Genomic DNA, 6,128 nt, shown 5'->3' with positions numbered 1-6,128 from the left:
AACTCATTTTTCATTCTAAATGACCTGACTTGGTTCCCGGTCAAATTTTCAACCATGGTCTTCCACTCCTTGAACCGCCTAAACCATTCATCTTTGTGATTTTTCTTTAGAAAGTACACCCAAGCCTTCCGTGAGAAATCATCGATAAAAGTCACAAAGTGTTTACATCCACTATAAGACTTCACTGGAGAGGGACCCCATAGATCTGAGTGAACATGCTCGAGGAACTCCTTGTTTGGGTGTTGAAGCAAACTAAACTTCACCCTTCGTTGTATCTCTTGAACATAAGCTTCACCAGGTTTAACATTTCCAGTTGCATCTCCACCAAACAACCCCTTCTTGCTCACATATACCAACTTATAATGCCACAACTTTCTTTCATCATCATACTGATACAAGAATTGGGATACAGTCATCGTCCCCGTAATCGTCCTTCTTTTTAGGATATAAAATCCCATGATTTATCTTCCCCTTCCTAACTACCTTGGAGACTCTTAACCAATCACCATTTCCATAATACTTAAATTCTTCCAAAGCTTCAGGAGGAACCATCAATCAAGTTTCCTGACCATACCATCGTGCATCTTGATCTGCAATGTACTATTTCCATTGATACTACTCACCCAATCATCACCCATCTTGATTGTGTTGTTCCAATCTTTGAAGGAGTTGAACCGGTCACGATTGTATGTCATATGATAGGATGCTCCGGAGTCCAAGACCTAAGCATTAGCAGAATTAGATATACATACTGTCAAAACATCACCATATCTATTTTTTCACAATTTCTTTGAACCACAACATCGTTGTTGTTGCTTGGTCCAACACCATTATTCCCTTCCTTGCAGTTATAACATTTGATTTTGGGCTTTAGATTCGGAACTTGACTTCCCTCTATAACCTCCACCTCTATCAGATGTTCTTCCTCTGCCTACGAACAAAGCGGAACTGGAAACTTCTTCTCCAATGGAAACTCCTTAAGAGGGTTTATATACGTGACTAGAGGAGCTATTGATAAGGTAGTTTCCTTAGATAAGCCCTTATCCCTTTTCTTGCTCCCTAAGAATTCCTAGGCTTCCTTAACGCCCAAGAAAATCTCCTTAACCATATAGAATCCCCCCCCCCCCTCATGGGAGGTTCTATAATTTGTCAATGTTTAACTTTTGAACATCGTCACCTTTAGTCCTTCCATTTTTAATTAATCTAATTAATCCCAAAAAAATCCAATTAATTTATGATTAATTTTTAATTAAACAATAATATTTCTAATTAATATATTATTCTCATAATATATTAATAAATTATTTATTTTCATTTCTAATTAATTTATTAATCATATAATAAATTAATAAATCAACATCTCTCTCCAAAAGGCATTCCAATCAATTATTAGGTTTGAGGGCAACCCAAAAGGACTTTGCTAATAATTCAAGATTATACTAATTTAGTTATTGGCTTAGGAACATAATCCAACAGTCTCCCACTTAGATAAGTCTAAAACTAAATTACTAGGATAACTTCTAAATTAAACAACAAAGGGTGCTTTCCATAGCAACTATCGAACTCTGATCTGATCAGATATTTGTCCTTTAGATAACTGATTAATTATTCCTCAATTCTTCTAGATATCATATGGATATGAGACATGGATTGAAATCAATCCCATTATCCAAAATTATGTTTCCCGATTTCCCGATTTATGACGACTGAATTCAGACTACTAATTGAAACCATCAATTCAATCTGGGCTTGGCCAAGCACTTCAGATGACGACATCAAATCATTGAGGGGCCCAAAGATATCACTGTTCCCATTAGGATAAAAGGAACGAATAATTTTCGACTCATATGCTTGTATCTTTTACTCACCAAATCATGCATGACACTACGTTTATAAAATCACGTTACTGTTGCTTTTACGTAACACGAATGCACAACTGACTTGTAAATTATAACTCATATATCTCCATTTCAAGAATATAAGATATTATCATCTAAGAATTACTCGTGATAGAATCCATGAAGTATTTCTCTAAGCGTGGGTATATTCAATACTCAAAATTTCCATTTTCTAAGTACTCATGAATATTGTAGCAACCGGTGCAATGTATAATCCCCATAGACAATCTACAATTCAATTCATGACAGCCTTAATTCACTACTTACTTCTAAAAGTATGAGCGACTAACGAATTTCGAATAATCAAATCATTCAGGAAGTAAAACATGTAAAATGAAACACAATAATAAACTAATTAACTATGGTCTCAAACCTATTGAAAATAAATAACTATCTATTATTTATTCACCATAATAATTACGACTTTATTCATTGTATAATGTTTTGAGTAATCAACTAACCACTTGAATTAAACATTATTCATGCCTTGTTATGAACATGCATACTATGCCTCTCTATGGTTCTTCCATTGTGAACATATCAACTCGACATAATTCCAATGATGCTCATTTCACAATTCTAAATTCTTATCACTATCCAAGATGTGATGGAATTCCAACTTATCATACATTCATCTCCTGTGATATCAAGATTCTAGATTCTCAAACACTGAGTCTTTGATATTACAGAATATCCCATTGGAACTTTGTTACTAGAAACAATTCCATGGTAATGAAGGTTCTAATTTAAGTACACTCCTTGAACACTTCTCTTGCATTAAAGTTTCCAACTCACATGTAGTCTTTTTCAAGTATCTCACATTATGGAAACATTTCCATATGACCATCAATTTTGATCAAGAACTATCTCAATCCAGAATCATGTCACTATGGTCCATCCAAATTAATATAATACACTTAACCGTCCACAAACAACCAGTATTTTGGTATAACCTTAGAATGTTCTTGACAGTTATTTAACAACTTTAGTCACACAAAATTCTAGTTCATTTCTCTCACAATGCTCTAATCATTTGAAAAATTAGAATAAGTGAATATTATAGCATATGTAATCAATCCTATATCTGAAGCACATGGGACTCAACTCATTATACCTTATATAAGGATCTGATTTCTATTCAATTTCTTGCTATAATATTTCCATATATAGAATTTCCTATGCTGAACCATTTCAACATGATCTTCATATACATCTATGAGTAAGTTCTATTAAACTATACAATCTAAACCTTTATATTCGAAAAGAAGTTTGAGTGTCCTCTCCCTTGAACCTACTAAAGCAAAAAAAATTCCCAAACTTTGCACTTTCCAAATTGAAAACTTTGTTCTCTACGAACATTATTGTCAACATACAATACTAGCAGAACAATTATGTTGCCACTAGCTTTGACATGTATCAAAAAATTAACTGGACTTCTAGAAATAAATACTCTTGACTTTCTTACTGAAGTACAGATTTCTGTTACGCGATGATTCGATAAGTCTCCAACTAGACTTCTTAAGTATATGCACCTTAATTGGATAATGTATGTGTGTGTTTAAACCCTTTCAGAACTAATAGATGTATGTCATGAAAGTTCAAGCAGTTCCTTTGCTATTCTTCACAATTTCAAATATGAAAAGGGATGCCGCAATCATATTATAATTTGAGAATGCAACTAACATACTAAATATCCATATTGATCTTTATCAGATCTTTAAAATCTACCAGCAAAAGTGATTCCTCACAATCGTTTTCATGAATTAGAGCGAATCTTTACCCCATAGATTTCAAGGTGCATATGTTCCCATCTATGTGAATCTGTCATTTGCAACCTACAATCATAAGATAACGTTAAGATAACGTTTAGGGAAAAACCAAATTCAAATTTAGATTTTCTTCATGGATTGAACACAATTTCTTGCCATCTGGTTGCATAAGGGCGTACCCATGCTTCCATGTTGTGAGCAGCTCATCCATATTGATTAATGTCCTTTCACTAACTAACATGTTTTTTGATTTTCTAGTTAAATGAAAAACATAGAACTCATAAGCATTACCGACTTAATTAGAAGTGCACAGAAATAAGAATGTGTCAATTAAACACGATAAGCTATCAACCTCGGGTCGCGTGCTAGTGATAACTAAAATGTTTATTATCGGTTGACTCTTGAAACTCTCAAGATGAATACGAATCCCACTAACTTCTTGACATTCGAGTTTTCTCCGAAGGAACACTCCTTGAAGAGCTAAAACAAATATTCAAAAGTTTGTGTGGATTCCCGACAAGAAAACACTTCATAGAATATGTCTCAGTTTATCCTTTGTTTCTCGATTAACTAGAACATCACAACTCCAATTCTATATGTGCTAGAGAAGAAACAATATCCGACTTGATTGTTCCTCAGCAAAACCTAACTCGAAGCAAACCCTCATTTGCATATTTGTTTCCATCACCGGAGAAGAAACAAAGAGCATGCTGGTGAGGGTTGAGATCAGAGGTGTTCCAAAGAGAGAGAGAGAGAGAGAGAGAGAGAGAGAGAGAGAGGAAATGATGATCGGTGGTGGTGTGTTGTTTATAGGAGGGAGGACTGAAAACATATTTCTTTTTTTTTCTTTTTTGATTAATTTAAATAAAAAATATAACAAAATAAAAAAAATAGAAAATGAAATTAAAAAATGGCAAATCTGTCATTTTAAAAAAAATCAAAGTAATTTGGACCAAACTCACAACAAAATCAAACTTTTGGACCACTGGTGCTAGTCCAAACATTTTTGAATAAAGTAGCAATTTTCGACAAACCACAGGGACCATTTGTGTAGTTTAGTCTACTTTTTAAAGTAATGGGGTAGGGTTGAAGATGAAATACTATTATTACCTTTTTTTTACTTCATTTTTAGAAGAGGAAAACTTTTTTTACTTCATTTTTAGAAGAGGAAAAAATAGAAGTAGTTTGGAGATGGCGTAAGAGATTAAAGGGTAATATCAAAATTTTGTATTAAAAACAAAAGTCGAGTATGAAATATACAGTAGTAAGCATTATAAATTCTCAATAGAATACTAGCTCACATCACCATTAGGCATTTACACTTGATCTTGATACATTTCAAGACTATTCTTTCTAAGTAACTTCAATGAAAATCTATTAGTCTATTTTTTAGATAACAGTTTGATGCCCATATGCTTGATTGATTCGTATGAAAATCAACTTCTCAATATGGATGTTGTTCAACGTTACGAGGTCTCATGGAAGTTAACTGATCTTGACATGGCTGCAGGGTTCGCTCGCAAATTGACCAAAGCTTTCTTGCCAAGTGCAATCTCATCACCTTCTGATCGAAACGCCTGAAAAAGATTAACACAATCAATTTATTTATGTTCCTGTGAATTGTTCGATCATAAAATTAAATATTAAATTATTAATCAATGCTCACTATCTTTCACATGCATTTCAACAAACAACAAATCATGATACTGCAACCAAAACCCCACTAAATCTTAAAATACAAAACCAAAAATACAAAATTATACACAATTGTAATCAACTGTTTTGAAATGGGTTTGTGTTAGAATTGCTTTGAAATACCTTGATGCCTTTGTAAGACCTCCGTTGTTGTTCATCAGTTTGACTGAGAATGTAACTAGATTGAATTGTGCTTCCGAAAAACTTAATCGACGCGTCGTTCACTTCCGACATCACTAACTGTTTATCTATCGACTGAGTTCTCTTTGAAGAATGAATGTATGTATGTGTTGTTTGATTTTTCGTCGTCTTGTAAGCATACATGTGCGACTTTTTGCTCCACTTTTGGTCTAAGCGAGACACGTCAGCACAATTCTCAGCCACAAGTTTTTTTGGAGAGTTCTTGGCCTTGAGTGAGTATTTTTTTAATAAAAAAAATTTCGTGGCTACAATATACTGCAAGGTTTTCGGCCAAATCTCAAGTCTAGAGTTATTTTATAAAGAAAAACTTTTAAATGACTTGAAAAAGAATAAGAGATGTAAGCATATTTTGTGTTTTTCAGTTCTTTCGTTTATAGATTAGTTTTCATTTTAATCTTTTGCTTATTTTAAATATTTTGTTCAGATTAGAAATTAGAAAGATATGAAGTGAAAGAAAACGGATCTATTTCACACATGTGTGGATTTTTTATATTCGTGGATAGGGAACTTTGAGCCACAAGTTTTTTGTGGGTTTCTTGGCCAAGAAAGAGTATATTTATATGTA

General features: G+C 33.3%; 1 long non-coding RNA gene across 1 annotated transcript; it reads right to left on the bottom strand.

The window, feature by feature from the left end:
• Positions 1-4,871: 4,871 nt before the first annotated feature.
• LOC145109632 (uncharacterized) lies at positions 4,872-5,727 on the bottom strand. The gene is made up of 2 exons (XR_013709109.1): positions 5,486-5,727; positions 4,872-5,244 (listed from the first exon to the last, which is right to left on the bottom strand). It is a non-coding gene; the product is annotated as an uncharacterized LOC145109632 (long non-coding RNA).
• Positions 5,728-6,128: the final 401 nt, after the last annotated feature.

This window comes from Lactuca virosa, chromosome 4 (assembly GCF_052849685.1).
Source record: "Lactuca virosa cultivar CGN04683 chromosome 4, Lactuca_virosa_CGN04683_v6, whole genome shotgun sequence".
NCBI lineage: Eukaryota > Viridiplantae > Streptophyta > Magnoliopsida > Asterales > Asteraceae > Lactuca > Lactuca virosa.
This window is presented reverse-complemented; position numbering and strand designations above follow the sequence as displayed.